Source organism: Triturus cristatus, chromosome 12 (genome assembly GCF_964204655.1).
Source record: "Triturus cristatus chromosome 12, aTriCri1.1, whole genome shotgun sequence".
NCBI lineage: Eukaryota > Metazoa > Chordata > Amphibia > Caudata > Salamandridae > Triturus > Triturus cristatus.
Genome location: NC_140595.1, coordinates 474,312,735 through 474,337,327, shown reverse-complemented (window position 1 = coordinate 474,337,327; position 24,593 = coordinate 474,312,735). Strand labels below are relative to the sequence as shown.

Genomic DNA, 24,593 nt, shown 5'->3' with positions numbered 1-24,593 from the left:
CACCCAGATGACAAATAGTAGGGGTTGCTCGTGACGTGCCCTGGCTATGGCCTCCTCCAATTTCAACATTACGCTTGTCTCATTGTTGTCAAAGATGTTGTAATACCAGTTAATCAACAACAATGGTTCAGGAAACAAATTAACCAACATTAGCACTTGAAACCATGGGGAGTCAACTATCATAGAAGTTACAAGTTTGCATAGTTTTAAAGAGGTTGCTGTCATTAGGCCACCTTTTGCCCTACCCGCTTGTGAAGGTATCACTAGGGTATTAAAGGCTTGGAAGCCCTCGATGTTCTGAGTGGATCGGCTCCATGTTTCCTGGAGGCACAGGATGTCACAGTCACCCACAAAGTCTAACCATGCCTCATCCTTCAATCTTGAGGCGAGCCCAGCAATGTTCCAAGAAATAAGGCGCATCCTTACTTCGCTTTGGTTCTTTCTGACTGGTTCAGGTAATACTTCCGGATTATGCCTTAAGATGATTGGACTTGGTTCGTTTTCTTTAGTAAGGCCAGCCTCAGGGACTTGGGGGTTAGAAGTACGATCGTCACCAACGGAAACATTCTCCCGTGAGTTATCGTCACAGCTTTCTCCCTTCTCCCTCTGGCTGGGCTCTCCTGTTGTCAGAGTATTAGTATTGCCAGGAGAACTTAGTGATGGTCAATCTATCTCTTCCATGCCCGCAAGTGCATCAAAGCGGTTTCTTAGGGGGATATTACTTGGAAACCATCCTAGGTAGTCTTCCCCCTGGAATCTTGGTCTTAGTTCATTATACCAGGTTTGCGAAGAGTTGTTATTGTTATAAATTGATCCCCTAAAGAAACCATCACTCTGTTGCAGAGGACCCCAGTTGTTTTGGTTTGGCCATACGGCTCTATTTCTCCGGGCCCACCCAGGGTGTGTTTCACTGTTAGATGTCTGCCCAGTGTTTTTGTAAAGCAAAGTCGAGGGAACAAGATTCAAATTTGGATAGAAATATTCTAGACCTATACATTGAATATCCCCAGCTCTAGCAAATCTTGGTTTACAGCAGATGATATTTTTTACCCAGGTGTCGCTGAAGTTGATCAGGATACAGTCCCCCTCTAGGTCCATCTCACTTGGGCCCACCCAGGGAACTCTGGGTACACTAAGTATTTTTGTTTTAGAATCAGGAGGGAGTGGTCTGTTATTATTGAGCCAGTATACTAAGATGAATGGGGAGATCGACATAGGAAAAACTTCAATTTCCAATGATGTGCAAAATACGCAATATATGTGCAAAAATACGCTAAATGGAAGTATATGTGCAAATACAGCAAGATGTGCAAATCTGCAAAAGAAAATGTGCAAATCTAGCAATCTATATATTTGAATGTGCAAATACGGCTCGATATACATAACCCCCATATAATGTGCAAAATATGCAAAGCATATATTATAAACCAACATTATATCCTAAATACATTATACATGGAATAATTCTAAAATAAGTCTGGAAAGAAAGGAAAAAAAAGGGACCCTATACTCTTATACTTAATGTCTAGTAGAGTCACAAAAAAGATGGCACACTGACACTATTGTAAAAGCACAAATAAAACCACATAATGTGTAAATATGTGTAGGCCGCGAGGAAGCTGATAGATTAAAATACCCGTAATATATACTCATGAAACTAAACTCCAGTGCACGGGAAAGATATGAGATGTCAAAGTTGCTACTCTCACATCTTCATGACTATATATATATATATATATATTGGTAGTGGTAGATTGCTGTAGTTGTTTTATATGGTGTGGCCACAGTGCCTGGTCACAGCTTGCACAGTCGTAAGAGACTTAGTAGCGATGGCTGGGGTTCATACCTTTCACTCAGCTCGAGGGCCAGCTTTTTACCTCTAAGGCATTCGCAGTAGCGCCCAGTGATGTGTGAGTACATCTTCAATTCTCACACCCCTATAGGCCCAGTTCAAACAGGATAGTCAGGAGAGCCAACAGTATGCTTAAACAAACCATGGCTGCGAGGGTCTTCAGTAATGATGCATCCTCCTGTCTAAACAACCTGTATAGCACACAGAGAGCCTTAACCCCTTCCATGCTCAGGACGGCTCCCGGCCGTCATGAGTCACGGTAGTCGTGTGCTCATGACGGCCGGGGGCCGTCTGACCGTTGCCGCCCCGCACACGCGCGGCACATTCCCCGCCTGTGCGGGCGAATCAATTAGTGGGCGGAGTTCGGACGGCTCCCGGCCGTCATCATGAGCACACGCCCACCGTGATTTATGACGGCCGGGAGCCGTCCTGAGCACCTGAGCGCCACGCCCAGCCCCGCCCCCCCTCGCACCGCGGCGGAATTTGCCCCGCATGGAAGGGGTTAAACGAAATGGCTAGACCTGTGTTGTTAACATACACATAAAAGTCATGCTACGCATATCACTGCACTTTGTGCTCCTGCTTTTCGCTTAGGAGTTAACTGGTTGTTGATGGCATAGGGGTTAATTGGTTGCTGATGGCATAGGGGTTTATTGGTTGCTGATGGCATAGGGGTTATTTGGTTGCTGATGGTATAGGGGTAACTGTTTGCTGATGGCATAGGGGCTAAATGTTTGCTAATGGCATAGGGGTTAACTGGTTGCTAATGGCATAGGGGTTAACAGGTTGCTGATGACATAGGGGTTAACTGGTCGCTGATGGAATAGGGGTTAATTGGTCACTGATGACATAGGGGTTAATTGTTTGCTGATGGCATAGGGATTAATTGGTTGCTGATGGTATAGGGGTTAATTGGTTTCTGATGGAATAGGGATTAATTGGTTGCTGATGGAATAGGGGTTAATTGGTTGCTGATGGAATAGGGGTTAATTGGTTTTCTATGAAGGATGAAGATCGATCCTTGAGCTATTCAGGAGAAGAGTAGAGGAAGCTAGATCAAAGCAGTTGCCTGAGGTGGTCTGTATGAAAGCATCAAGATGATCCAGACATTCTAAACCAAAGGCAATAAAACTGTGCTTTTACGCTTTGCCATAATTTTTTCCAACCTGAAGGGAGATGCCAAAGGATGAGGGTGGGGCCTGGATGAGGAAGGCCATTCAAAGAGTTGGGAGGGTAGTGTGTCTGGTCTGGGAGTTTCCCTCTGCTTATTCCCGCTTCCATCTCAGCAATTCTCTTGAAGGCCTGCTGCCCAATATTTACCCCGCTTTTTTGAACTGATGGGGCGTTGAACTGTGTTTACTTGTTACGAAACCACTTACCTCCGAGTTTGAGTGCTGATTTGCCCATTTCTGAGTGAGTGCTAGTCCACTCAGTTACAAGGCTGTTTACTAACCATTCCCCATTTCCAGAAATAACACCAAGTGTCCAGCATTCAAACCTGTTCATTTCACAAATTGTGTACTGTGCCTCCTTTGGAGACCAAGAGTTATCTGCCCACTATCAATCCATTTGTTACATGCCCAACTAAAGATGTGTCTTACATGCCCACCAAAAGATGTTTGTGTATTTATTTCGGAATTTGTATGTGCTGAAACTTTACCCTCATCTCATATGTTCCAGTCCCTGAAACTGCGCCTTGTGTAATGTGTTCTGCAACGTATCTCATTCCATTCTTCTGATACTTTGTGCCTTTTCTGTGCAGAAATGCTTTGTTGAGCCTGTTATATATGTGTATTTACTTTTCCTGTGTTGTCTCGTGCTTGCATGCACGAGATCGTATCATCTACATGTTATTATTCAAACTCTTGGTTCATGGCACAATCACAGTGTTCTAGAATAGAACATGTGATCGGTCCCATGAACCAAGAGGCGACAGTTGTTGGAGGTCTGCTGGAGCTGGAAGACGTGTATCCAGCGGTGCTTCCTTTCTACTACTTTTGGATTAAATCTTGTTTTGAATCTTTTCATGACTCATGGATTGACTTAACAAAACTGGTGACGATCCTAGGAAGCACCTTTCATCGAACCTACGATCTGGTTAAAGTTAAAAAACCTTGGAAGGTTAGGAAAGGTGAAAGTCAATTCATGGGACCTTTTGAGATAAAAGAGGTACTTAAGAATTCTGTGAAACTTACCAATAACAAAGTTTGGAATTTAAGTAGAATTGCTGTTCTAAAAGGGGACAAAAGTGTTTATTTAAATACTGACGTTGAAACAAGGTTTACTGACAATTTGGAGGATGAAGATTGAGTCAGTAGTCCAATCTGTGATACTGAATTGGGCGATATTCCTTGTGAAAATGAATGTAATGTAGACTATGGGAAACGACAGCGGAAAAAACCTGGGTGGATGGCTGACTTTGTTTCTTTTATCAGAAACAGGTTTGTGTATTGAATGTTTTTTTTATTGTTTATTTAAGGGAGGAAGGTGTGTTATATATGTGTATTTACTTTTCCTGTGTTGTCTCGTGCTTGCATGCACGAGATCGTATCATCTACATGTTATTATACAAACTCTTGGTTCATGGCACGATCACAGTGTTCTAGAATAGAACATGTGATCGGTCCCATGAACCAACAGGCGACAGTTGTTGGAGGTCTGCTGGAGCTGGAAGACGTGTATCCAGCGGTGCTTCCTTTCTACTACTTTTGGATTAAATCTTGTTTTGAATCTTTTCATGACTCATGGATTGACTTAACAGAGCCCAAAAGTATTTTTTAAAATTGAGAGTGACATCGGGATGATGACATTAGATCACTGACAGTGGAAGATTAGCATTGATGATGAGGCAATTGCAAAGTGACACAGAGACCAGCAAAGGGACATTGACACAGGGACCCTGGCACTGTCAATGAGACACTGACTCAGGGATCCTGACACTGTCGTCCAATATTTGAGCAGGGGCGCTGACACTAGGACATTTATCCTGGGGCATTTATACTGTTTTCTATTGGCATTGGCCTTCATGCCCCTGATGAGGAGCCAAAGCACATTAGCAGATCAGTAGCACGCTACCCCATAAGTCAGTGCTTGGTTGAAGGAGTACCACGTTACAGTGTAGGCTATGTGGGAATTGTTTTAGTGTCGCGTGGTGCTTTTATCCTGAAATAGGTTGCTTCATTTAGGGAAGTAGTAGGGTGAAGAGGAGTGAAGGACAGAGTGCATGAGCTTTAGCGACTGGGTAGTGTGCTACTCCTCAACCATGGTGAATGAGCTATGGAGTCAACACAGAAAAGAGAGATGAGCACGCCACAGGCAAGCACTGTTTACAGGGTACCAAGGTATGTTCTATTATGTTCACTTAGGGGTAACAGAAGACCAACCAAAAGGCATGCACTGGTTACATGCAGCAAGTGCCCCAAGGATGCCAAACCATGCAGAGAGCTGCCCTATGTGCAGACATTGGCTAGGGGTAGGCTGCCTTAGAGTGCAGATAATTCATATACTTTAGGATGTGAATCGTTTTAGTGATACACTGCACAAGGGTGCAGAACCCACATAGGGGTACGCTGCACTAAGATGCAGACCCTATCCAAGGGAAGACTTCCATAGAATGCTGTGGCTGACTACTATGTACGGTAGGGTGTCGTAGGACATTTCAGTTCACTTTTAAGAATCAATATAACTATTTGCAGAAGAGGACGGTCTTCCTTCTCTCTCTCTCTCTCTCTCTCTCTCTCTCTCTCTCTCTCACTAATCAATGTATTTATCTGTAGGGCCCAGAGCTACTGAATCACTTGATGGCTGGGAGAGCTAGGGAACAATGACAATTGCTAATTTCTATGAAGGTTTTGGCTTCTGAGAGAATAAGGTACACCAGGGTTCTAGACATAGGTTAGGTAGTTAAGAGATGGGGTCCAATCCTCCCTGAATTAAGGACAGCATGGCCTAAGCTGTCTGACTCCTCTCCTATCTCCAGGCTATCCATGTGGATCCTCTAGTGAGTCAAGGCCTGACCATCTCTGGGTCCAACCAGGCATCTGCATACTTATTAAGGATGTGATAGATGATGCAAGGTGTGGAACTATGCAGATTGCAATGAAGAGTTTCTGAGAAATAAAATGGATTCTAGTTGCAGCAAGCTGTACGCTTTGAGTATTTGGGCCACAGACATAAGCATTCTTGAACATATACCTTACCTCATGTCTGGGGGTTTCCTCAGTGGCTAATATTTTCCAAGCTCTGGGTCTGGCACACCTGCATCCCAATCTGCACTAGTCTATGAGGTATCTGAAGAGATATAAGCAAAATCTACCCAGAGGTAATGTGAACATTTAGAAGGAGGGGACTTTTTCAAGAACAGAGGTGAGTTAATGCACTGCGCAAGGCTCATTGAATTTGAATGGTGGTGTGGACCATTGTCATGATAACTGACCACAAAGAAAGACAGGGATGTGTCAAAGGGGGCTGGAATAGTCGTGAAAAGACAGGATGTGAGAGGAAGACATCTTTGAACATGGGGAGGCAATATTAATTTGGCGGACAAGTGCCATAGAGAGTAACAACGACTGTGAGACAGTGACCCCAGCATCGAGACAACACACTGATACAGAGACACGGACATTGACAGTGAGATACTTGCACACTGACACTAATGCAGGAACAAAGGGCCTGATTCACAGAACTAACTTAAGACAAAATCCTAAACTTACTACCATTTTGGCATTCACAGAAGGCACTTACTCATTTTGGTATTCACAGAAGGCACTTACTCATTTTGGTATTCACAGAAGGCTCTTCCTCATCGACGAGTAAGTGCCTTCTGTGAATAAGTTTGGGATTTTGTCTTAAGTTAGTTCTGTGAATCGGGCCCATCGAGTCTACTCCACAAAGACAGCACCAAGGACAACGGGGGACCTGTGATAGTGGGAGACTTTGGATACAGGCAGCAGCATAAGCAAATGAGCTGCCCTGGCTAACTGACACAGTCCTACCAGAGCGCTCAGCTGTAACATTCCACAGCAATGGCAGATGTTGTGCATTACAGCGACCATTTAACCTTTATAAGAATGAAAACCACATTGACTGAGCAATAGACTCTAAGTATGCAAATTGTCAATCCCCCTTACTTGCACACAGTTGGGGCTATTCACAAAGGCAAACTTACACATGAGTACATCTACACGTGTAGGTTTACTCATATACTTTGTAGAAAATGTAATACTTTAGGCCAGTCAACATTGATGAGTGTAAACGTACTACAACATATAGAATTACATGTCCCCACCCCATGAAATACAGGGTGGTCAGTAAAAACATCAAATTGGTTGAAATGTTACTACTAATAGTGGCTTTATGCCTGTACTTAATGTTATGCACACCTGGCGGAGGCCTAGCTATTAAGGTGGAGTTCTCTGTGTGTAAAATATAGGGAAACGTTTATTTACGTCTTAAAAAAATGGAAAAATATTTTTCTAATAAATATGAATGTTAAGTCACTTTATATATTTATTTTAAATGTAGTATGTTACAATAAAATGTTACAGCATGAATCACTTGATTTTAAGTTAAAAATATAAATATTTTGAATGTATTAAATTGAAATAAAATGATTTATCTAAATTTAAAAAAAAAACTGAAAGTACATTTTTAAAAACATTTTTCCTGCCACCTGCTCTAGTAAAGTTCCTACACGATACACATTCAATACCATATAATAAAGTAGGGGCATTGTAGAACCGTATCATATATTTCATATGTTTTTTCCCGTAGACATCACATACTTTCTATAAACCAGCCACAGCTGAGGAGCCTTTGGCTGATAAATAATGCATATGTGGTCTAGGGATTAAATTTAGCAAAATTGTGTAGAGTCATGTTAAGTATATATTGGAACATATTCCACTTTTGTATGATCTGGGAAGAATGACTAGGTTATATGCTCCCTTGTTGCTTATTGAAAGCCATAACTTTGGGTTTTCAATAATTATTTAAAAAAATATGAGAACAAGACTATTTACTTAAAGTGTTAGGACTCCTGGTAGACCATTTTGTTTCTAGTCTAAAAGTATTACATTATCGGTATATTACATACAAGTGCACATTGCCATGTTTGAGAGGAAAATTTGACATTTGATTAAGTGCTGTTGGTAGATCTTATATATAAATTGAAATACGAGCAGTCCAAAGAGACAACCTTGTTTAAATAATTTGAGATCAAGGTTTTCCCTGTAAGGCCCTGGGAAGCTCTCAAGAGCACTCATGCCCAATTCCCAGAGTGTAAAGCAATTAACATTCTCAAAGGATATGGGGAAATATCAAGGACCCTCAGTTTACGCCACAAAAAAACCCTATCTCCCTTATCAAAGGCTCCTGAGAAACTGTCTGTCTTTCCTAAACACAGTTTGTTTTAATTATTAGCTGGAGTGCAATAGTCCATCTAGTTTTGAAGCATGTTGGCAGTATTTCTTTTTCCTCTCCCAAGATTTGGAGGTGTTCCAAAACTGTGGATGTAAATACCTTACCTACAGAATCCAGCAGGGAGGTCTGGCTGTAATTCCGAGGGTCTGAATTGGGCCCTTTTTATATATGGGTAATAGAATCATGCCCTTCAAGGACCTTTACCAAATGATAACATGCAATGAAATGTGGTTCCAGAAGACGACTCCAACATCTGAGGTTCACCTGCAGAAGCACAATTGGTATTCCCATCTGGACCCTGCTCTTTAGATTGTATGCCTTTTATGATTTTAACTATACTTGGTGCTAAAGGAGGGGAAACACAGTGAAAATAGGAAGCAAATAACCCTTTGATTTCCCCCTTTATGTCTCCATTTGTAGAGCACACAGAGGAAATGTATTAAATCCAATTGTTTTCCCCTATCGGTGTTGGCATTTTTTTGTATTAGCGATCCAGAAACGGTAGCTACCATTTTCCAGTAGAATCTAGAATTAGTAGATCTGCTAATATTGTTAGTAACTTAAGTCAATGGCCAACAAGAGGGTCATTCATAAAACAGAGTATACTCAGTCCAGCTATTTATGCGTCTATGATATGTGACACATTGAATCAAATCCTAAGAATTAAACACACTCAAGTGTTTAACCATGTTAAAGCAAATACGCAAATCGATTGAATTGGATAAACAAAATAAATCATGGGTAACAAAATGAATGAAAACAATGAATGAAAAACAGGCATACAAAACTAAATCTATTGCATTCACTTTATGTGCATTACAGACTAACATACATTAGTATGATATACAGAGAAAATCAATCACACATACGACCAGTGTTTAGTTTGTCCATATCGTTACAATAACCATGTGTGAGACAAATGTATGTCAACTCCCCTCTCAAAAAACAATCGGAAGAACATATCCGTGTAGATCTAATTGACATTATAGAGTATAGAACAAATTTAAAATCAAGAGACACTGATCATTTAAATCCAAAGATACTACTTGCATATCAGTAATTGACAGCTAAAAACTCTCAAAGACAAATATATAGTCAATACCTGATCCACATTTTAAGGATTTGTTTGTCTAAACTGCTGGGCTATCACTAAATGCCCTCCCATTTACCATAAGCCATAATACAGTCAGTCAAATAACATTATATTGGCCGCCAGGGCCATAAAAGTACAGATAAAGATACAAATACATAATAAATAAATACGACAATACATTTCAGCATTTACCATAAGGCATAATACATCAAAATCATCACCCAATAAACATTTTCCTGGCAAAAAACGAAGATTAATATGTAGTTAAAAGGTTTGATTTAATTGTTACCAATGTATAATTCCATTCATATTTAGTTTTTCATAGAATCGCCAGACTACTGTCCGACCGACCTTGTTGAGAACTGCAAGCAGATTAACTTATAATATAATAGTCAGTGTTGTAGTTGTGAGGTTTCCTGGCGACAAATTTTTGATAAATGCAATTTTTCCAATAAAAAAAAAGATTTGTCAGGCTCACCTGAGGTCTCTGCGGGGGCAGGAAGCAGGAAACAGATGACAATTCCCAACTTTCCTCCACCACCAGTCCCGCCCAACAAAGTCAAAGCAGAACAAGTGAATGGGGGGAAGAGGGGAGACAAGGGAATGAGAAACAAGGCAGGTCCAGCGCACCTTCAGCACCTCGAGAGTCCCACTGAGATCCAAAAGAAGTCCTGCAAACAGAAGGTGAAGTTAGCAGACAGCCAGCTTAACAGACAGGGCAACTAATCTAGCAATAACAACTACACAAGTATTCCATATCTACCTGAACTTCTCCCCTCTTCCTCGGATGTCCAAAAAATGATGTAAATAACTGAAATGACCAGTGGGATGCTTCTAAACATAAAGAAACAAAAACGTTAATTATCTACACACTCTGAGCTATGATAAAATTCATAGAAGATGTAACTACTCTTCTTACCCTCACCAAGTGAGCGTCGACATGGACTGTCTTGTGGCCGCAATAATCAGCCTTGGTTGTTAATAGCACAACCTATAAAGTTCACTCCTTCTACTTATTGTAGGTTGTTCTAGTCACAACCCTCTGCACTTCTGTGACACCTGTTTGCAGTTAATTGCCATAAACAGCGACATGGGAAGGCATAAAAGAGAAGGCTATTCTTTCATAACCATATATACATTGAAAACATTACAACATGGAGTGAAAGGCACAACAGAATTGAGGTGCGAGTATGAGCAGCGTTTGTACACGCATAAGAAGAGGCAGATGCCGCAACGCCCTTGCGAGAAGCCCCTATGTTGCTCACCACGAGGGCCAGTGAATCACTAATACTAACGAGCTACTGAATGGAGCCCCAAAGCAGCCGCTAAAGAAGCTTCCCTGGAGGGACAAACCCTTCACAATGAACGCGAGCGCGTTACCGCCTTTACGTGGTGAAGTTCTCTCGAAGAACAATGAGTCAAAATCAAGGTGTCTCTGCAAGTTACGGTTGAACGATTCTCCCCAACGATCCAGAGCAGGAAGACGGGAATCCAGCGCGAGGCGTCTCCACGAACAAGTGTGACCCGGAAGCGGAACGGAAACCCGAAAGTGACGTCTCTCCTCAAACAACTAGAACGCGAAGCATCAAACGTTCCGACATGATGTGCTTTATACCCGGGAATGCGGAAGTCCGGATGCAGCCGCGACTCCCTCTCGAGCACAGGTATGACAGTATATCCCCCCTACGGAGCCCCCCACTGGTTTGGGTTTCCAAGGATGTTTACGATGGAACAGGCGTATTAAACGAGGAGCGTTAACATGACCTACAGGTTCCCAAGTCCTATCTGCAGGTCCATACCCTTTCCAATGAATGAGGTACTGCAGTTTCCCTCGCACTCTCCGAGAGTCCACTATAGCCCCAACTTCATACTCAATCTCGTTGTCGACTTCTAGAGGAGCTGGGAGGGTCGGTAATTCGGTACCAGGCACAACTGGTTTCAATAATGAGATATGGAATACCGGATGTATTTTTAAGGTTTCTGGGAGTTTTAATCTCATAGCCACCGGATTGATTATTTCCGTGATCACATAAGGCCCTATGTATCGTGGTGTGAATTTATTGGCACCTTTGATCGGGACATGGCGTGTGGATAGCCAGACATTGTCTCCTACCACATATTCAGGACTTGAACGACGATGCGCATCTGCACTCTCCTTATACGCCACGTTGGCCTTTTCTATATTTACTACAGCTGATTTATGTACTTCTTGTAATTGTGTGATGAACTCCTTAGCAGCAGGGACAGGGGCGGTAAGGGTAACATGTGTAAGTAAGAAGCGTGGATGGAAACCATATGATGTAAAAAACGGAGAGAACTTGGTGGAGGAATGTATACTGTTATTAATGGCAAACTCGGCTGCCCATAAGTATTCATCCCAATCTGCTGGGGTCTGTAACAGCTGACACCTTAAGTACTGTTCCAAGCACTGGTTCATTCTCTCAGTCTGTCCGTCAGTTTGTGGATGATACCCTGAAGAACACCTCATGTCTATGTGTAATAGTTTACCCAACCCTTTCCAAAACTTTGAAATGAACTGGGGCCCTCGGTCAGTAACCAAAACAGTGGGCAATCGATGTAACCGGACCACATGTTGCACTACTAACCCTGCTAGTTCCTGTGATGTGGGGAGTGATTTTAGGGGAGTGAAATGGGTTAACTTGGTCAACATGTCCACTACCACCCACACTACTGTATGCCCTTTTGTTGTTCTAGGGAGCTCTACTACGAAATCCATTGAAAGAGTGTGCCAGGGACTAGGAGGTGTTGGCAGGGGTAGTAAAAGACCGGCTGGGACTTGATGTGAGCTCTTGCCTTGTGCACACACATGACACTGTTGTACGTACGTCTGCACATCTGTTGCCAAAGAGGGCCACCAAAAATAACGTCGTACTAAATCGGGGTTTTTTTATAACCAGGATGCTCCACAAGGATATGCGTGTGACACCATTGTAAGGCTTGTTCTTGCAATTCTGCGTTGGGGACTGCTAGTTTTCCCTGAACATACAACAATCCTTCACTTCTACTCCCCTGATATTTCTTTTCCCAATCTTTGAGCTCCGCTAAGTCTTGTGTTTCTCTCACTTTCTGCACATAATCCTCCTCTAGAGTCAGTGCCCCTGTGGTAAATAATTTAATTACCGGGACTTAATTTGATACAGAAACATAATAAATTAGCTCAGTAAATAAGAGGCAGAATCCGTGGTATTAGAGGTTCGGAATGGGCTTTATTCCAATGGTCGATTATAATCGGTTGCTCCAGGTTCCATCACCACGAAGGTTCAGGAAGTGAAGTACATACATTATTGATAATTATTCACTTTTATACAATAGGCATTACAGTGAAGCCAATGCAAGAGGCGTAACAATTGATAGCAAAGATAACATTTTACATGCGTAGCTGAAGGAGGCGTAATTGGGTGTAACAAGGAAACGTCATTGGTTGTGATGTCACATATGGGTGGACCTATGAAATAATTTCGCAATGTCAGCAGAAATACTTGGCAGAGATGCGCGCACAGCAGCATGACGTGTGATTGACGTGCAACTAGGGGGTGAAGGGGACTTGACATTTAGCTCTACATGTGGCGACAGAAGTCTGGAGGGTCAAGTCAACCTAATCCCAAATCATATCTAACATCCTATGTTTAAAGAACTATGTTTATCCAAAAGAGAGGTCTCTTAGAGTAGAATCTTATTCTATACTGACTATACTGACTGTTAGTGCGTGTACAAGCGTCTAAGTGTCTACACTAGATGCGAGGGCAGGAATCTTCCATAGTAACAGGGCTATGAATTACTTGCATGAAGACAGAGAAGCCGGGCCTTTGCTCGGTAGCTGGCAGAATGTTTACTTAAACTACTAGACAGGAATGCATTGGGCAGGGATCGGAGCAGATAATTTCGAAGGTGAAATACAGTTCTTGGCAGGCAGCAAGCTGATGTCAGGCATCGTGAGCCGCGCAGGGAATGAGACAAAGTTCATGGTCACAGATGCAGACTCAGACTGGAGCTTCAGAGGCAGAAAGAAGGAAAAGCTTGATGACAGAATCAGGGCCTACTTGCCTGGACTGAAAAATAGCATAAGTGAACCATATAAAGGCGGTGGCCTTTTGTACTTAGGAATGGAATATCCGGCCCATTCATGGCGGATCTGAAAGAGGACATGTTAACGGTGGACGCACATGTGTTTGCGTCTTCATAACTGGAACTGGAGGGAACATACATGTACTTGTAACATGCACATAGAACCGTTGGGGTCCAAGATAGGGGACATAACTGACCAGGAAAATCCATATCTCCACATTCCCTCCTTGTCCCCTACTTGCCCGTCAAGAGATATCAATCTTCATTAATCCATTGATCTGTTCATATAGCATCATTTGTTCTTCTTTCTTCTTCCGGGATCTTTTTTTTTTTTTTTTTTTTTTTTTTTTTGAAACCGTTTATTGCATCCATAAAAAGGTTACAGGTATGGGCCTACAACCGCACGGCCGGCCGCTAGAGCATCACAAATATAGTACATACAAACAGTAAAAGACTCTCAGCGGTGCACAGTAGAAACACAGGAGTAATCAACGGTGCAGGCCTCACGGTGTCCTGCCACAGAGTACGGTTTCATTTTAAAGACTAACAACATCAACAAAAACCACAACCGCAAGGCAACCCGAGATCCAAGGTGACAACACTTGCTCCATAGTGGGGGATCCAGACTGGCAGGAAAGATCTGAAGAGGGGGATGGGAGGAGATCAAGGACTGGGGGGCCGCGTACCCGCGGCCAAGCCAGAGGGTCCAGCTAGGGAGACGGAGCAGGCGAGGCAGCCGGCAGCTGTGGCGGCTCACAAATGCCCCCACGGTAGGCGTTCCAGGGGCCCCAGACTTTCACCCACGCCCCAGGCTTACCCCTCGCCACATACACCACCTGTTCACGGAACATACACCAATCCATGTGCTCTTTCCAGGCCGACACCGCAGGGGGCCTCTGGGATCCCCACAATTGAGCAATATCACGTTTCGCTATCATGTATCCCAGAGTCACCCACCGCGTCTGCGGAACCGAGTAGTCATTCGGTTCCCATACATTCAACAAGCACCTCCTCGCTTCAGGCAGCAGCGCTACACGCGTGACCACACGCAGGACCTCATGCACACCACGCCAGAATCGCTCCACCTTCGGGCACTCCCACAGTATATGCATAAAAGTCGCCAACGCACCACAGCCACGCTTACACAGTCCGTCCACGGCAAAACCCATACGTAGAAGCCTTGGCCCCGTCACGTAGACCCGGTGAAGGATCTTGAGCTGGACGAAACGAAGGCGAGCCGGGATGGCCACCTCTTTCGGAGAGGCCACCGCGGACATCCAATCCTCGTCGTCCAGCTCCAGCCCGTCGGCCACCCAAGCCTCGCGTAGACTAGTTAACAGGCACGATCTATCATTAATCAGCTTCTTATATATGAGGGAGATCGTGCTGTCCGGGACATGGCCATCTAGCACTCTGTCCTCCAGGGGGGAAGACTCCGGAATGGATGCAGCATCCGGGAAGACGGAGCCCAGCGCATGGCGGACCTGTAGGTACCGAAAGTACTCACTGCCCTGCAGCTGGAACTCCGCCTGCAGCGTCTCAAAAGTTTTGAATCCCCCCCTCGTCCAGAGATCCCCCACTGTGCTGATTCCGATCGTGTCCCACTTCGCGAAGCCCTTCGATGTCCACAGGGAGCCCAGCCTCTCGGAGGCATACAGTGGAGACGCCCGGGTCAAACGGTCCTTCCACCCCATAGCTGCATTAGCCGCGTGCCAAACCCGCACCATGACACGCGTCGGTCCCGTCAGACGGGAGTCGAGCGCGCCAGAGTACAGCGCTCGATTGTAATCGCCACCGGGCAGGAGCATCCTGTCCATCTCGAATGCCGGGTTCAGGGCGGGCCCGTAAAGGCCATGATTAATTGCAGCTAGCTGGGAGGCCCAGTAATACCGTTTAATGTCCGGGAGGGCGACCCCTCCATCGTACCACGGGAGCGTCAGTTTAGCCAGAGCAATACGCGGCCTCCCGTCCCAGAACATGCGCCGCTGAAGGCCCTCCACCTCACGAAAGTAGCGTGCCGGGACCATGTCCATAGTGTTCTGGAGGGCATAGAGGAAGCGCGGCAAGGACATCATTTTAAACAAGGCCGCTCGACCGAGCGGCGAGAGCGGGAGACGCCGCCAGCGCACCACATCCTCCTTCAAACGCTGGAGAGGGGGCAGCAGATTCCGCTCATAGCGGGCCTCCGGATCAAGAGTGATATGTATACCCAAGTACCGGAAACCCTGGGAGGCAATCTGGATCGGGCAGTCCCGCGGCAGGACCGGAGCCTCCCCGGAAAGCACGTAGACACAGGATTTCGCCCAGTTAATGACTAGGCCTGAGTTGCGACCGAAGGAGCGCAAAACATCAACTAGGACGATCAGGGACTTGCGCGGGGAGGCGAGATACAAAAGGATATCGTCCGCGTAGAGGGACACACGGTCCTCGTGCTCGGGGGTCCAGCGGAGACCACGGATGGAAGGGTGCCACCGCAGCCACTCCGCCAGGGGCTCCAGGGCCAGGGCGAACAGAAGAGGCGACAGGGGACAACCCTGTCGCGTGCCCCGTCCCAGCGCGAACGGGGTCGACACACGCCCGTTCACCACCACCTGCGCCATCGGGCCCGAATATAGTAATTTGACCCAGCTGATGAAACCCGGGCCGAACCCAAACTTCGCGAGCATCGCCCAGAGATATGGCCATTCGAGCGTATCGAACGCCATGGTGGCGTCCAAGGACGCCAAGATGGCTGGCTCCCGCACAAATGGGACACGCGCAAGCACGCCGTGCAAGCGCCGTAGATTAAGCGCCGTGTTGCGGTGTGGGATAAAGCCCGATTGGTCTTGGTGGACCAAATCGCCCACCACGCCAACCAACCGGTTAGCCAACACCTTGGCGAGGATTTTGGGCTCCGCGTTCAAAAGCGAAATCGGCCGATAGGATGTGACCCGTTCACGGGGCTTCCCCTCCTTGTGGATTACCACAATTGTGGCCAGACGCTGGTCCGGCGGGAGGGAGCCCCGCGAGTGGGCCGCGAGGAACATCGCACGCAGGTGGGGTGCCAGCACATCCGGGCGTAGCTTATATAGCTCAATGGGAATGCCATTGGGGCCCATGGCCTTGCCGGATGAAATCGAGCGAATAGCCGAGGCAATTTCGTCCGAGGTGGGAGGGACGTCCAGCGAATCTCTGTCTTCCGCCGTAAGGGAGGGGAGTGCAATATCCCGAAGCAGGGCACGGGAGTCCGCCTCCGAACAGGGAGAAACAGGGGAGTAGACTCCGCGGAAATAATCCGCGAAACAGGAGACGATGGCTTCCGGCTCCGTGGCACACGCACCATCCACACTCTCAATCAAAGGCACCACTCGGCTCGCTCTCTCTCTCTTATCCAACCACGCAATCAATTTACCGGCCTTATCACCCACATCATACAAGCGCCCCTGCTGCTCTCTACCAAGGCCCCTGGCCGCCTCCGTGACGAGGGCCCGGTAGGCCGCCTGCTTTAACTGCAGAACATGTAACTTGGCGTCTGTTACCCCGTTCCCCAGATCACCCTCCAATTCCGCAATCTCGGCCTCCACCCGGGCCACCTCCTCCCGCTCGCGCCGCCGGGCATTGGCAATAAAGGAGAGGGCCTCCCCTCTAAGAACCACTTTGAAAGCCTCCCATAGGGAGATGGCAGATGGGACCGACCCCACATTCTCCTCAAAATAGCGCTGCAAGGATGTGATCAAGTCGGCACGAATGGTGGGGTCGCGCAGATACCGGGCGTTAATCGGGGCCACCCTGCCATCCCCCCTCGGGAAGACATCGAAATGCAACAACAATGGGGAGTGGTCTGAAATACCCCGTGCCAGATGGCGCACCTCTCCCACCCTCCCCGCATGGGCCGCTGGGACAAGGATGTAATCAAGCCGCGAAAGACTACCATGGGCCCCCGAGTGGAAGGTGTATTGTTGCAATACGGGATGCTTTAGGCGCCAACAATCCACCAGGCCCAGTGTGTCTAAAAGGCCAGGCAGCCACGCCTGTGCCCGGGGAAGGTCCCTAGGGGGATGGCGATCCATAGAGCCAGAAACAACCGCATTAAAGTCCCCTCCCACCACCAAGAGGCCACTCGGAAGTTCCAGAAGGAGGCGCCCCAGGTCCGCAAATGTAGTGGCCTGTAGCCCAGGCGGGACGTACACCGACACAAAACTGAACACTCTACCCTCCATACGTCCCGCCAGAGCAGTGTAACGTCCCCTATCATCGTGGTGCACCTCATCAATCTCCAGCGGGAGCGAGTTCCTCACCATAATACCCACCCCCCGCGAGCCCGAGGTGAAGCCAGAGTGGGCCGCCAAACGATATCCCCTCCGATTCATTGCATGAAAGGTGTTACCTATAAGGTGCGTCTCTTGCAGAAAGACAACATCTGGGGAAATACGTTTTAAATACTGCAGGACCACACCACGCTTAATCCTATCCCCCAGGCCGTTAACATTCCATGACAACACAGTCAAGTCCCTACCCCCCATCATACGTCGAAACAATCGGTCGTCCCCCACCGAGCAGTCTAAAGACAACAAAACAGCTGCAGGATTGCCTTGCGGTACGAACAAACAACACACCCCCCCCACCCCCCGGTCCCAACAAAACTCCCCCCTCCCTGCACCCCTGCATGAGCCCAGACAGCCCCCCCAAAGTGCAGTGTGCCTGTCGCCCCATAGCTAAATACTAACTAGTCCCCCAGAGGAGGAGGGAAGCCCCCAGCAGACCCCACATGACCTCCATGGGAGGGGAACCTACAGAAGCAGTATGTGGTGAAGGGACAATGTCCCGAGCAAGGCAATACAGTCATCCCTCAATTCTGATCCAGCGGGCCCTCCTCGCCAGCCGCGCTCCCCCCACCCCCCCGGCCCCGATCCCCAGGCAAAGTGTCCAACCAGTCCCCAGCCGCCTCGGGCCGGTCGAAGAAGTGCGTGCGACCATCCACCTCTACCCGCAGCTTAGCCGGGAAGAGCATTGAGTACTTAAGATTTAGTTCCCTTAAACGACGTTTGATGCCAATAAAGCTCTGCCGCTGCTTCTGGACCGCCGGGGTAAAGTCTGGGTAGAAGTTTACGTCCATGTTGTCCAACCTGACCGGTCCCTGTTGCCTGGAGGTCTGGAGGATGGCATCTCGGTCCCGAAAATTAAAGATTCGGGCAATAAGGGGCCGTGGCGGGGCACCGGTCTTAGGGCGGCCCCCGGGGACCCGGTGGGCACGTTCCACCGCAAAAAACTTACTCAGCCCCCGGGGCTGAAGATGGGTCAGGATCAAGTCTTCCACGAAGAGATCCGCCGCCTCCGCCTCACGGCCCTCCGGCACACCAATAATGCGGATATTATTCCTCCGGGCGCGACCCTCGGAATCCTCCAGTCGCCGGTCCATCAGGGCGCTCGCCTGGCCAAGCCGGCGCACCTCCTTCTGGAGGGCCACCACGTCAGTCGTGAGGCTCGTTGTGGTGTGGGTCAGGGAGTCGACTCGGTCGTTCGTTTTTGACAAGTCCGCCCTCACAAGGCCCACATCCACCAGGACCGAGTCAATTTTTTGCGACAAGGTGTCAAAACGCTGGTCCACTGAGGCCTTCAGTTCAGCGATGGCGCCCATGACGTCCCGGAGGGTTAGATCCACTGGATGGGCAGGTGCCTCCGTCGGGCCCACCGGGGATGACCGCGCTGTCTCCGGAGAACCCTTTTGGAGCGTGTAGCGGTCCATACTATTGGCCTGGTGCGCCGTGCCACGGCGGGTCGTCTTCACCTTCGCCCGGTCGCCATCTTGTTTGGTGGCCATGCTGGCCCTTCCACCGTCGTGCCAAGATCTCCAAACGGGCCGTCACACCAGATCACGGGTGTCAAGGGGGCGACCACAGAGCCGCGGGTCGACCCACCGCCGGCGGGTCAGCTGGGCACCTGGACAAGGCCACACCACCGCACCCCGCTCCGCAGCCCGACCTCGCCAGAGAGCAAGGAGGGCGCAAAAGCGAAAGTGAAAGTGCGGGGTACGCGAGTCGCCCAGCCCCGCTCGCCGCTGTTATTCACCTTGTCCCCGGATCGCGCCACTACTCCAATCCGGGGGGCCGGCGAGGAGAAGGCCGCAACCTTCAGTCGATGTTCCCACCGGTGTTCGGGGTCCGATTCGAGCCCAGAAAACGGGTAGTGCCTCAGCTCGGGTTCCCCAACACAGTCCCCTTAACAAGGACAGGATATTTCCAGGATTTATTCAGGAGGTCGCGGAGGTCCTCGGGAGCCTCGCACCTACGCGGCCATCTTGGTTGCGCGCTAGGCTCCTCCCCCTCTTCCGGGATCTTGAACGAAAATCTTGATGTGGAATACACGATGTGGCACACAGACCACAAATCGCTGGTCCACATTGCAGGCATAAGCAGCAACTGAATAGTATGAGAAGGCCGATACCTAGGAAGGATAGAACTCTCCATCCCCAGGCTGATAACACGCTCCAAAACCACCCGGACCAAGTCCAAGTGCCTGGATTCTGGTGTATCTGGCTCACAATCTTATGAAGGCGGGTTATAGCTTTATATACAGATGGCGAATTTTCTGGTATGAATACGCAGCAGCTTGATCCGATGACCCTACAAGCTCCGCCCCTATCGGCCAGGATGACGTCAAGGAAAAGACGATTTTGAAGCACAACAATCCGCATAGCAGACTGCTCTTCTGTTAAGTTGCCTAAGGCGGAAATAGTTTCGTTCACTACTGCTTCAAGGGTTCTGGTTAATCTACGTATCAGCTTACTATTAGTAACTGTACCTATATAGGGAAAGAGACCTTTATTGAAATCTGTGTATTTTTCCCATGCTGTTTCAGTGTAATCGACTATTGGGAGATCTCTCCTTACTCTATTATATACTAAATGAGTATTTCTGTGATAATCAGGAGGAGCTAGGAAAACAGGTGGCAAAAGAAATCCAATGTAGCAGGTACCATCCCAATCTAGAGGCAAACGTACATAGGCCGTCTGACCACATATGAAATAGGAATGGCGGGAAGCTCTAAATGTAGACTTGCCTTGATCACTAAATTCTACTACAGTGGTGCATCTACTATGGCCCATATGTATGGAACCATTCTTTCTTACACATAATTCACCTTTTACTGGAAATATTGACATAGCGGGCAAAATTGGAGTAGCTTCGGATTCGACATTTAGGATCATAAGATTAAGCGTGAAATTACCTAATCCATATACTTCATTTTCTAGATCAGTTCCTGTTCTTTTGGGAAGTCCCTCCTTGTTGGGGTGGCAGACTTTAAGTAAAACTAAGTTCAGATTTCCCCATACCCAGTTGTCTTGATAAACTGCAGAATTTGAATCTAAGGAATTAATTAAGCTAAACCATGCTCCACAGGAGCCGTTGTGTGTGAACGGATATGGAAAGAGAGGTAGAATTCCTTTATAATTCTGATAGGGAGGGAGTCGGCCACATATCCAACAATTTGTAGCATTGCTAACCTGATGGGAATGATGTAACATACTAATAAACGTGTTATTGCGCAGCGCAAATCTATAAGACAACTCAAGCGGAGGTAATTCACTAAAAGAATGTTCAGCAGTAACATTATAAACGTGTCTAAAAATAGGATAATATATATGCAACAATATACTTGCAGTAATTATTAAAAGACTTAAGGACAACAAAATTAATAACGTCACTGTACAATGACTACGCAGTGATTTACAGTACGCCTGTCGTTTCAGCATTTTTCGGGTGCATTCTCTATTCAGGTCCAAGGGATACATGTCAGAGACAATTCAACCGCTTCACCTCGGAGAGGACTTAAACAATCAAATTGCTTGACTGATTGGACCTGAGTTTTAGTTTATAAAGTTCGGAATTACTCTTTTCAACAAAAGGAAGTTTTGAGTCAATGGGTGAAGACACACGAGGTGTGGTATTCACATCCGCTGGTAGTCCATGGAATTTCTTGATATGACTTGAATGAATCCAGCCTTTCCTGCCCTCGATCTTCACGGCTGTCCTTGTGGTGAGCAAGACCAATTTCGGTGACTTCCACCTAGGATCCAGCTGAGTCTTTCGATCAAAGTTCCTCACTAAAACGAGATCCCCCGGAATTACGTCATGGGGTTTCACCTCAGTGTTGTCAGGAAAAGCTGCAGCTACCTGTGAACGACAAGATTGTAGTGCAGACATCAAGGAGGCCAAATAATCTGTCAGCATATTACAGTCAATATCAGTTATTTTGCGTGGTATAGGTGTCCCCCACATATTTGGTGGTCTGCCGAAGATCACTTCATACGGGGATAGCCCTGTTCGAGAGTGTGCTACCATTCTTGTGTAAAAGAGTGCAACTGGTAACGCTACTACCCAGTCGACACCTTTCTCTCTGCATATTTTAGACAATCTAATTTTCAGGGTCTGATTATGTCTTTCTACGAGACCTGCTGCTTCGGGGTGTCGGACACAGTGGAATTTCCACTGATAGCCTAACAAAAGTGAAACGTGTCTCATTAATTCGGATGAGAACGGCTGGCCGTTATCTGAGTGAACAACACGTGGTAAACCGTATCGTGGGAAGAATTCTCGAACTAACTGTTTGGCAGTAGTCGGGGCCGTGTAATCTGAAACCGGGTATGCCTCCGTCCAACGGGAAAGAGCACAAACAACTACGAGAACATATTTGAATCCTCGACATCGTTCCATCTGGATATAATCCATCTGGAGGACTTCAAAAGGGTGATCAGGAGGCTGAAATCCACCCTGTTCTACGGGAACGCTTTTTCCTGGGTTGAACTGACAACAGATCATACAGGTACGAACTTTTTGTTTGGCTGCTGCTCGTAAATGTTTATTGAACCAAATGTATTGAATGCTATCTAGCATAGCTTTTTCTCCTAGATGTGCTGGACTATGTACAGTGTTAATTATAACCTGGACCATTGAATCAGGAAGGAACCACACAGACTTTTCCTTCATCAACCATCCTTGATCCGTTTGGATCCCTCCTAATTCAATCCATTTCTTTATTTCGTCTGGTGTAGCATGTGTCTGTATATCAATTACGTCAAGAGTAGGATCTTTAACCGTCATACAATGTGTTGGCGTCGGGACTATTGTCTTTGTCATGTCGGATGTTTGAGTTTGAGCAGTCTGTTTAGCTGTTCTGTCAGCTAAATCATTGCCTTGAGAAATGATATCAGTAACTTTCGTATGTGCTTTGCATTTCATAATCGATATTGCAATGGGTAAATGTATTGCATCTAATAAGGCATGAATGAGGGGTCCGTGCTGAATGTGGGCACCGTGAGAAGTTAAATAACCTCTCTCTCGCCACAGCACGCCGAAGTCATGTACAACTCCGAATGCATAACGTGAATCAGTGTATATGTTGACGTTTTTATTTGTGGCTTGAATACAGGCTTGTGTCAGAGCGACGAGCTCTGCTGCTTGAGCGGACAAGGTATTTATGCAATTTGTTTCAATAATTTCAGTGTCTGTTGTGACTGCGTAAGCGGCTACTAACTCTCCTGTACTTGTTCTCATACATGAGCCATCTACATACAACGTCAGGTCTGGGTCTGACAATGGGACATCTGTCAAGTCTTGTCTGGGTTTCGTCGTGATTGTAATAACATCAATACAGTCATGGGCTAGTGGGTCTGTTCCGATTACAGGTAAAAGTGTGGCAGGATTCAATGTGTTACAACGTCTGATTTCTATATGTGGCTGAAACAATGTTAGTTCATACCCTGTAAGTCGTGCTATAGTCAAGTGTTGTGTTTGCGTTCGATTCACAAGAACCTCTACTGCATGTGGTACTTGAACTGTCAATGGATGTCCTAACACTATAGCATCGCTTTGTCTGATTGCTAAAGCTGTCGCTGCCACTGATTTCAGGCACGCAGGCAGAGCCTGAGCTACGGGATCTAATGTACTAGAAAAATAAGCACACGGTTTGTGTGATCCTGCTTGTTCCTGTGTGAGTACTGACAAGGCAGTACCTTCTCGTTCTGTAACAAAGAGTGTAAAATGTTTTCTGTAACATGGTGTTGCTAAAACCGGTGCTTGACATAAGGCTGTCTTTAAGCTTTCAAAAGCTTGTGTATGTTCCTGAGTCCAAGGGAGAACAGTCGATGTGGCTGCCTCCTGTGTTGTCAACTGAATGAGTGGTTTTGCTAGAAATGCATACTGAGGGATCCACTGTCTACAATATGAAGTGAGGCCTATGAAAGCCCGCACCTCCTTTTGTGTCTTGGGTATTGGCATGTTAGCTATTAACTGAATGCGGTCGGGTGTAAGCTGCCTTCCCTCCTTGGACAGCGAGTGACCAAGGTAAATAACTCACTGGACACAGAATTGCAGCTTAGAAGGGGACACCTTGTGCCCCTTTTTGGCTAGAAATTGTAAAACTATCAGTGATGCTTTCTCACATTCGGGTTCGCTTCTAGCGGTGATCAGCAGATCATCGACATATTGAAGCAAGGCAGTGTTAACTGGCATGTGGATACTGTCGAGTTCTCGTTTCAGTGCTTGGCTATAGATGCTGGGGCTTTCTGTAAATCCTTGAGGTGCGCGTGAGAATTTGAAGCTACGTCCATTTAAACTAAATCCGAACAAATATTGGCTTTCCGGATCTATTGGGACGCTGAAAAAGGCATTTTTGAGATCAATTACAGTAAAGAATGTTGCTTCGGAATCAATAGCTGTCAGTAATGACGAGATATCTGGGACCACAGGGAATTGTGGCACAATGCATTTGTTCAATTCGCGTAAATCAATAACCAATCGATATACTGGCGGGGCCTTCGGATCTGTTCGTTTAAGAATCGGAATTATCGGTGAATTACATACATTGGAGTCTGTTTCTACAACCACTCCTTGGGCAATGAGCTCGTCAATGATTTGTAGTAAAGCCACTACAGCATCTGGTGGTAACTTGTATTGTCGCATTCGTGGTAGTACCACTCCTGCCTTCAGTGTAACTCGATATGGTGTAATATTCATGCAACCAACATCAGTAGGGCCTTGTGCCCATAGATGTGTAGGTAAAGTCTGCAGTCGGGGATCCATGTCTCGAGACACATAGTGACCTTTGAAATCACGTAAAAACAATCTTACTCCTTCCGGAGAACAACATATTATAGCTCCTAGA

The 24,593-nt window shown here is 46.7% G+C and overlaps 1 long non-coding RNA gene across 1 annotated transcript in view; it reads right to left on the bottom strand.

Moving 5' to 3' along the window:
- Positions 1–10,135: 10,135 nt before the first annotated feature.
- The window catches only part of LOC146776128 (uncharacterized), a 120,151-nt gene continuing 105,693 nt past the window's right edge, over positions 10,136–24,593 (bottom strand). The window contains exon 4 of the long non-coding RNA XR_014972226.1: positions 10,136–10,199. This is a non-coding gene — a long non-coding RNA (uncharacterized LOC146776128). The remainder of the gene's footprint in view (positions 10,200–24,593) is intronic.